Here is a 10,547-nt window from a genome sequence, read left to right as displayed (position 1 = left end):
CTTTATGCCTACGTATCCTCTTATGAAGAATCAGAGCGCCGTAGTTCTGCTCAAATATTTTGTTTGTTTTTGTGTTTTTAAGTTGGGCAGTGTTAACGTTCACACTTTTGTATAAGGGATGACCTACGATGTGTTCGAGCGGAAATAACATGCTCTTAAGAAAGCCACGAAGACAAGAAAGGAGAGAGATAATTTAAGTGTTTCAAGTGAATCCCTTAAGAAAGGGAGACTTGATTTACTCTTTGTTGGTGTTTTTTATGATTGGGAACTTCCACTAAGTGATTCCCTTAAGCAAGGGAGACGAGAGCTTCCATTCCCTTTTTATTGTTTTCAACCTTTATTAAGTGCTTTAGGTGTTTTTCTTGGTATTTTTAAAGGGAATTAGTTTGAGTAATTGTTAGATGTTTTAAAGTTGAAAAAGGAAAAGAGATGATAGGGGGAGTAACCTAATATTCTAACCTAATGATTATTGTTTTATGTACAAGGGAATATCTACCTAAAGTGAACATGTTAATGAGATCGATTCTAACAGGAGCATACGAATGATACTAACAAAATAGGCCAAAATATGGCCAAAACTAAGCAACAAAGTTATACAAAAATTTACACAAGCAAACATGGAAATGATACAAAAGAATGGGAAAGTAACCTAAAAAATATTACTATTTTTATGAGTTTTTTATGTATTAAGGGAATCCTAGTTCAAGTCTAAATTGTACTAAAACTTAAATTCTAATAAGCCAAAACTAGTATTTTTATTATGTTTTTTTATTGAGGCAAAACTACCGGTTAATGTCAAAAATTATACTAGCCTAAAGTTTAACCAGAAAATTAAAGCGTTTTTATTTGTATTTTATTATCTAAAAAACTAGAAAGAAATATACTAAAAGGAAAATTAAAACTAATTACGAAACATGGAAACATGGGGGGTTTAAGTTGAATATGGATGTGTTTTAGTAAATAGGAGCAAGGCCCAAGCTGATGGCTCAAGGGTATTTTGTTGTTTCAGATTGTTGGCCAAAAACTGGAAGTGTAGCGATCAGAATTATTAGGCCCAATCCTACAAAAAAAAGGCATCTGCAACAAGAAAAAAACAACCAGGCTCATATAACACAACAAACCGATCCATGGCCCATAACCCAGATTATACTATTATCCATTTTTATTTCCTTTTCATCTTTTATTCAGCATGTGTGTATTTATTATACTATGGTTTATTACATGAAATATAACAAGAAATTATAATTATGCATCAATATGTCACGTTAGTTTAAGTGACTACAAGACAAACCACATGCCCAGACCCAATCATAACACGCCAAATCATCAACCCAATCATTTGAATACAAAAAAAAAAGCTAGCCAATGCCAGCACGCCACGCGCACTCGCCTGAGAAAACAAACAAAAAAAAACACAGACGCGGGGGAGCCACCTCTAGTCGTCTTCTCCGGCCATATCGGCGGCGGAGATCAAGAAATACGCCCAAAAAAATAAACTTCAACATTGTCTAGCTCAGATTTTTGTGCTGAGCCAAAAATACAAGATGATCCATTATAAAATATAACATGAAATTCTAATAGAATTATGAAAAATGTATCTTCAAGGGATCTGCACAGGAGAACATAAGATCTGACGAGGTCTTCAAGCCATCACCACTCCTTAGTCTTCAATCCAAACCTGCTACCAATCAAATACTACTAAACTGCACCTGAAAAAGATAAGGTGATTAGGGTGAGATTACTATATCTTAGTGAGTCCTCCTATCTTACGGGTTCACTCAGTTCTACAGGGAACATGCAATCAAACGGATTCACCGAGAATCCGGGTTTACCTCACGGTCAGGTACATGTACACAACAAGGGCAATATCACCATTGGTAGTCCCATAACTAGCAAATGAGATAGCAACAAATACACAAATAACACATAAGTATGCAGATCCGTACCCGTGTACGAGGAATCCAGGAGTAAGTTACAGCCCGCTCATTAGGCTACGCAGTCCACACCCTCGGCGAGTTACACCCGTACATCGCATCAAGAGACTTGCACATGCGCACCGCAAGACTAATCAGATTCCCTTCCTAAATGGATTCCATCCGATATGAGTTATAGCCATGACATTTCCTAAGTGGCGTCCGACCCCATCATCGTCCATACGCCGATGTGTTAACAGCTAGTAAAAATACACCATCTTGACAATACAAGCCCATCGGGCGAAAACCTAGTAGTCTTGCCTACGTGGCATCACTAGAGGTGAATCGAAGGTAATGTTTCCTACATGGTATTAGCTCTCCACCATACCAAGCACGCAGATGTGTTAACGGCTAGTGGAGAAACACCCTATAAGACCTCCACATGCACATTGCAACGATATCAAGTGTTCTTGCGGTTTACCCCCATAATAGCTTAGGCCTACTCTGATTTAAGAATACAATGAAGTACACAGGATTCGCCTAAACTGGTGACCATGCCAGGTTTTCCCTGTCAGTACTTCTCACACACAAACAAGTCACACAAGCAAAGTGACTCCGAATGTTCAACCGGAACAACAGAAGTCAAAGTATTGATCACAGCAACACACTTACATAAATATAATGTATTTCCATTATCATACCATGTATTCTATCTTACAAGTGTATTAGCCAAGCATAATTATAATAGTCACATACGATCCAACACAATCCTTCATGTTATACATACATTAAGTCCATATATGAATGTAATGAGAATTTATGATACACACATAGAATTACACTCTTTCTACTATGCCTGGGCAAGCCATACACTCGAGGAGGCAATCGATTCCCACCACAGAGCAATTTTACAACACAGGGCTCACTTAGCGATATCCTAGTGGGCTAACTGAAACATATAGCAAAAAGTTCCACTTTCGAAATCTCGCTTAGCGGGCTCGCGATTTCTGCAAAATTATAATAGAGCTCGCTTAGCGACCTGAGTTTGCTTAGCGAGATATCGAATTTGCAGAAAAATGCAGAACATACTAGTTCTGCAATGGGGTGCTCTTACCCCTCCAAATCACCTGCATGTAACGATTCACAATATATCCAGCCAGTATGTATTACATAGAATCAACAATTTGCATATAAACATGTTTATCATCAAGGATTATCACTCAAACCCCAAATCCCAACATAAACCCTTGCATGCAAATTCCCCAAGGTCTCTAACCAAGAACTCACCTTGGTTAAATAGATGTTTAAAGGTTGCTAATTCCGCCATTGATCTTCCAACTTGGCCAAGATTCCTCTCCAAACATTGTCAAATCTGTAACCACCCTTCTACACAAATTCAGCATGAATCATCCATTTCAAACTCGCTTATCTCCCTCATTAAGAACCCCTTGGCACGAAACAATATATCAAATCGAAGGAAATTTCGTGTAAAATCTAGAACTTTGAGAATTACTAGAATCAGATCTACGAGCAGAAAGTTATGACCCGTTAACTGGAGGCTTCTCTTGGAATACAAAAATACTAATGTTGGACATGAGTTCTTCTTTCTCTTCCATGCTTCTAGCTCTCTTTCTTTCCTTTTGTTTTTGCATAAAATCTAAATCGGAAGAATATAATACCTTACCAACAAGTCTTAGGTCCATGCAAGAGAAGATTATTGTCTATTATGCCCTCCAAACCAAATGGTATTTACAACAATGTCACTTAATTCAATTCCAACTAATTTTATTAGTTCTTCTTAAGGCCTCTAATATTATATAATCGTGCTTAGATTAATGTGGTATATTACACTATTTTTTAAATAAAAGAAAAAAATGTAAGACATTGATTTATAATATATGGAAATATATAGAAAAAAGCTTTGACTAACCAAAATCTTTTATTCTGCCCAATTATTATGTTCTCTCTTCTATTATAAATAGGAAAAGAGCTACTAACAATTATCCAGAGGCACAAGTTAATAAGCTATTTATAAAAATATTTTCTTTGAACATGTGCATTCAATGTGTCGAAACTTTAAATATGACTTTATTACATTTAATTATATTTAACTTGTTTTAATTATAGTATCCTTAACATATGCCCTTAGGACACATGTTAGCATGACCCTTATAAATATAATAAAATTATATAATACCAAAAATATTTACTTACCCTAAGTAACTTTGTTTAACACCCATAATTTGTACTCCAAAAAGTAATTTTATCTAATTAATCATTATACCTTAATTATTATTTTCATTTTTTATTATTTTCTCCACTATAATAATACCTAATTATTAGGTTAAGTGTATATTCCAAAAGAAAGCCGTCATATTTCTCTTTCTTTGTTCTAAAATAAACTCTAATTAATTATTACAGTTACGTATCTCTTTTATCTAGGCTGACTCAAATCAATTTTCTAAACTTTACGTGTTCTCCATAAAAACTTTGCTGTCAAAGCATTCAAATAAATAAGTGTTCCCGTAAAAACTCTGTGCATTCAAAGCATTCCAAATAAATACACCCTTCGAACACAATTATAAGCAACAAAAATGGTTTTCACGATTATTAAGAAATTCAATCAAGTTTAGTTAAATTTTTATATTTTTGTGAAACATTAATCAAATTTACTATAATGTCCTGTCTATTAAATTTAAGGGTTAAAATTTTTTTTCGTCCCTATAAATAAACGATTAATTTTAGTCCTTAAAAATTTTTTCTTCAATGGATGGTCCTTTTAAAAAAAAATTCAAGCATTTTTAGTCTGTGCTATTTTTCAAAAATTTAAAAATTATTTAATTATCCTTTAATTTTTAAATTTTTGAATAATTTTTTTTATACATGTTTAGAATACTGTAAAATATTTATTTACCAAATTTTAAAATTTTTTAGAATGACATGAATAAAATATAAGTTTTTTAAATTTAAAAAAATAATGATAAAAGTAATGAAAAATCTTGACTTAAAAATCAAATTGCGAGTTCATTTTTTTCAAGAAACTTTTTAAAACGTTCTTAACATGTCTCCAAAACTATCATTCAAAAATACAATCTGATTTAATAGTAGAGACTAAAACTACGTGCATAATAATTTTGTAGGGACCAACACATGTCATTTGTTTTTATAAGGACTAAAAATAAAAGGGTCATGCTAACATGTGCCCTAAGGGCACATGTTAAGAGCTAAATGTAGAATTTTTTTTAATAAATTGTGCATTGCTTTCATAAAAAGTTCATAATTAATGTATTTATTACATTTTCCAATACTAATTTACTATATATAGGTTTCTTAACATGTGCCCTTGGGGCACATGTTAGCTTTATCCAAAATAAAATTTACTATTTTATAGGGAGCAAAAACATATTTAACCCTAAATTTAATGAAATATTGGAAAATGAAATAGAGGAGTATGTTAAGAATTATAGCATTAAATGATTTAGTAATAATTGACCTTTGCTTATAATAGTGACCAAAAATTGAAGCATTTTTGTTGCTTATAAATGTGTCCAGAGGGTATAAGGTTCAACAACCTGCAACTTTTCAATTCATAAAAACATAAGATTTCAAAATACATTTCCTCTCAAAGAGGATCACCGGTATCTAAAAGGTTATGATTCTCATATCTCTTTTCCGTTTGTAATATCATTCGTTTTCATTCTTGTTTGGTTCATATGTTCATCCAAATATTATCGGTGATGGGTTTTCAAATTTAATTTTTGTCTTATATGAAAAATGGTTTTCACGGGTTTTAAGAAAGTGAATATTTTACGGTAAGAGTTGGTTATTTTGATGTCCATGTTATTTTGTTTTTTGAACACTGCATTTTTATAAATGGGTTATTCGTTATGATGAAAAGGTAATCGCGGAGTCTCATGATTTTTCCACGCATGGGGCTAGCATTTCTTTGACAATTTGTTTTTAAGGAATATTATATTACATTACAAACGAACATTTCTAATACTTGTTCTTGCCATTTAGAGCACTTGTAGAAGGTGTGTATTATTTTATTTCCCTTTTCACCCTCCAATTACATTGCTATGTTTGTTCTGATATTGTGTTTTTAATATTGAGAGTTCTGATAAATGGACATGGCATATTTCTAATTTAATATGGCATAAAATGTTATGATTTTGTAGGAATTGTAACATATTGAATGTTTTTTTATTGAGTATTGTTTCTATTTGCTCTCATGTTTGGTAAGACTGTACAAATTGCATATAATTCTGTCAAGGATAATTAGATTCATAAATAAAGTTATTAAAAGATTCAATGTCAGGTTGTGAAATATCTATATTTCAATTTTATATATGCACCTCATGTGTTTATATTGTGGGTTCTCTCATAAGAATGATGATTTAAAATCTTTGATGCTGATCATCATGGTATTTATTTTTGTTTGTTTTTGTTTTTGTTTTTGTTTTTATAGAATAAATAATTTTAAAAGATGTGTTACTGTTTTTAGCCTTCACTAATCTTCTAAGTGAGGTTAAACTTTATTTTACTTTTCTCATTTATTCTCTGGGATGATTATTGACAGTGAAGTTAAAGGGTTAAGGAAAGTGAAGTAATATATTTCATGAAACAAATTTACTTTGACGACTTATCCCTACACAATGGTTTTTTTTAATAAGCAATTAATTGATAAAGCTCGCACTAGGGTGCAACTCTTAAAAAACCCTTACACAATGGTGATGATGATTATTTAAATGTGTTACCTCATTGACATGATTAGTTTGAATAAAAAGTTATTCTCCATCATGTTTGAGTTTGAACTTATCAAGCAACTTGATGAAGATAATTGTACATTAACACTAAAGTTATGAAATTGATGTTAATTATGCATTAGTTGTCAAGAAAAAGCCATATATATAAAAAAAATCATGCTAACGAGTGTCCCAGGGACACTAGTTAAACATTCTAAATAAAGAAAATATTCAAGGTTCAATGTATTGAATACACAAAATATTCTTTAAAAAGGTAAACATTTAAGTTTTCAATGCATTGAATACATATACTTTAGGTAAAAATATATCTTTTTACTTTATTAAATGATGCTTAACTTACTCATAAAAAAATTAGTATAAATGGAAAAATCCCGAAATACTCCTTTTTAGCCATTGGAATAATGAAACAATATGAAGAAAAAAAATTGAAGTTTTAAATTTGTAACTCAATTTATGCAAACTATTTTCAATAGTTTACATACTGTTTTTTCAATTATGACCATCAAACAACTAATAATTTTAAATGTTAAAAATTATTTCGTGTGAAGTTATTTCATTAATTATTATAATAAATTATTAGGATTTTATAATTTTTGTGTTTAATAGAAATATTTGACTAACTCAGATTTTTGGATTTCAAATTCAATAAAGTCGTAATTTTCTAATTACTTCACTTTCTCAGTTCCAAATTCATAGAAAATCAAAATCAATTATAATAAAATAAATAAACCTTTTATTTTTTTCTAATCCTTAAATAAAACTATGTGACACACTCATTACTAGGGGTGACAAAGCGGGCGGCCCGTCCCGCCCCACCCCGTCATATGTCCGCTAAAAAAGAGCGGGGCGGGCAAATTTGCAAATTGAAATGTGCATAAAAATCTAGACCATCCCGTCAAGATGGCGGATTGGCGGGCGGCGGACTTGCTCGCCTATTTTTTTATTTATTATTTATTCATTTTTTAATAGATTTTTTTACATTTTAATTAGATTTTTCACATAGTTTTTAGAACAATTTTTTATGTAGCATTTTTTAACAAATTTTACTAAAAAATATTGCATATATTCATATATAAATGTAGAAAATAAAACCATCGAGAATTAGAATTAGTAGAATTAACTTAAAAAATAGCGGATTTTGATGGAGCAACGAGTTTTGACGCACGGCGAGCTTTGGCGGAGCGGGCTATGGCGAACGGCGGGTTTTGGCGGGGCGGACTATGACGGACGAAAAGTTTTGGCGGGGCAGACGGCGGGTTTTGGCGGGGCGGACTATGACGGACGAAGAGTTTTGGCGGGGCGGGCAGCGGGTTTTGGCCGGGCGGGCTATGGCGGACGACGGGCTTAAAATAACAACTCAACCCGCCATTTTTTGGAGGGTGCGCGGGTCAACCCGGTAGGCCACGGCCCATTTTGCCACCCCTTGCTCATGACTAGGATAATATTAATTTTATGTTGTTTTATTAAATTTGTTTTGATCTAAATTAGGAAACAAAAAAAGACAATCATTCTAAAATATAATTAATAATTTTAAAATTATAATTTATGACTAAATTTTAATATTATTTTGTACATGCTTTTTAAAACTGATAAATTTGTGATAATAATAATCATTGTCATTTAATGCGTTGAATTTATAATTGAAAATGAAATTAAATGTTTATTTCATTCTTTTGAAGAAATAATTTATTCTAATTTAAGGCTTAATAAAATTAAATATTTGTTTCATTCTTTTGCAAAAATAACTTATTTTAAACTTTTTGGTCGAACTTGTCGTTAGATGTTAATTTCTTTAATTAAAAAGAAATCAAGTATTGCTCCTTAAAATCTAAAACTTGCAATATATATATATATATATATATATATATATATATATATATATATATATATATATATATATATATATATATATATATATATATATATATATATATATATATATATATATATATATATATATATATATATTAGGATTGATGACAAATATGAGATAATTATAAATAATACATAAATTTATTATAAAAATAAAAATTTATTATTCTTTTTTTTATTTTATATATAATTTTAACTATTACTTTATTATATTTATTTATTATTTATAACGATATTGTGCTATCCCTGCGAACACAAAGGTAGATGACTACTGAATTATTTTCTTTATTTTTCTACTGAAATATACATTTTTGACGAGTCGACGCTACTTACTTTGTTAAACTATATTTATTTATTATTTATAACGATATTGTGTGTTCCATGCGAACGCACGCGTATATAATCGATTATATATATATATATATATATATATATATATATATATATATATATATATATATATATATATATATATATATATATATATATATATATATATATATATATATATATATATATATATATATATATATATATATATATATATGGGCATATCACATGAGAATGACATATTTACATGAGAATGTGAGAATGAATCTTAACCAGTGGATTTTAAAATAAATTGTGGAGATTATGAGTGAATCTTTTTTTTCTCTCTCCCGTATCTTGAGATAAATGAAGTAGGAGAGAGAAAAAAAAGATTCACTCATAATCTCCACCATTTATTTTAAAATTCAATGGTTCGGATTCATTCTCACATTCTCATATAAATATGTCATTCTCATATGATATGCCCTATATATATATATATATATATATATATATATATATATATATATATATATATATATATATATATATATATATATATATATATATATATATATATATATATATATATATATATATATATATATATATATATATATATATATATATATATATATATATATCATATATTTTTAACATAATTTCTATGTATATCCGGACAATTATTTCAATTTGATAAATTAAATTAATATTTATATGATAATTATTATTGAAACATTTTTTTCCAATTCGTATATGTTTTTATATACATTTTTTAATAATAATTATTTAATATTTATATTGACTTTGCGCGAATTGTGCTGATACACAGGTCCTTTACTAGTTTTTTAATAAATGAAATAAATTGTCTATCGGTTGTCAAATCAACCAAAAGAAAATGGCAGATGCTTACATTTTTACCTGATTTAATTTCTTTTAAATCGGTTGAAAATTTTAGCGATGAATATGAAAATGAATTATATGAAAATTTTATAAGAAAGAGAGATATGTGCCGATAATATAATATAAAATATTATTATACTATTAATTAATACGGGACGTATATCCTACAAAACCATTTTACTTCTAAAATATTGACATGATATAATTAAATAATAAAATTTTATTGAATGATTGTACAAAACTATTTTACACCAACAATAAACTACTTTTAATCTCAAATTTTAAAATTACCATTGTATTTCATATTCTCGTCGATTACTTATTTAACCATGTGGTATCTTGTTAAAAATATTTTTTATCCTGGTGGTTTTTTGCTTTTTCAACCCCTTAGAAAAAAATATTTGGACCCTTAGTTTACAAGTCTAACTTAATTTTCTTTCACTTATTATTTAGATTTACCATCTCTCTAAATTCTTTCTAACGCTAAACTCTCAAGAATTTTTTGTTCCTTCTAAATATTTTCAATTTTATTTTGTTTTTTAGAATTCATTTTTTTAAAGAATGGTCTTTCAAAAAAATTTCATCCATATTAACGGCAATTTTAGTATTTAGAACCAAAATGTGAATGAAAAATTTTAAAAAGACCATTCATTAAAAAAATATTTTAAAAGACTAAAAACGAAATTTAAAATATTTAAAAAAACCTCTATTATTTAATTATTTATTTTATTAGATTTTGTTCAATTTTTTAATCATTTCAGAATTTTACTATATTTAAGAGTGT

The sequence above is a fragment of the Vicia villosa genome, linkage group LG5 (assembly GCF_029867415.1).
Source record: "Vicia villosa cultivar HV-30 ecotype Madison, WI linkage group LG5, Vvil1.0, whole genome shotgun sequence".
Classification (NCBI taxonomy): domain Eukaryota; kingdom Viridiplantae; phylum Streptophyta; class Magnoliopsida; order Fabales; family Fabaceae; genus Vicia; species Vicia villosa.
This window is presented reverse-complemented; position numbering follows the sequence as displayed.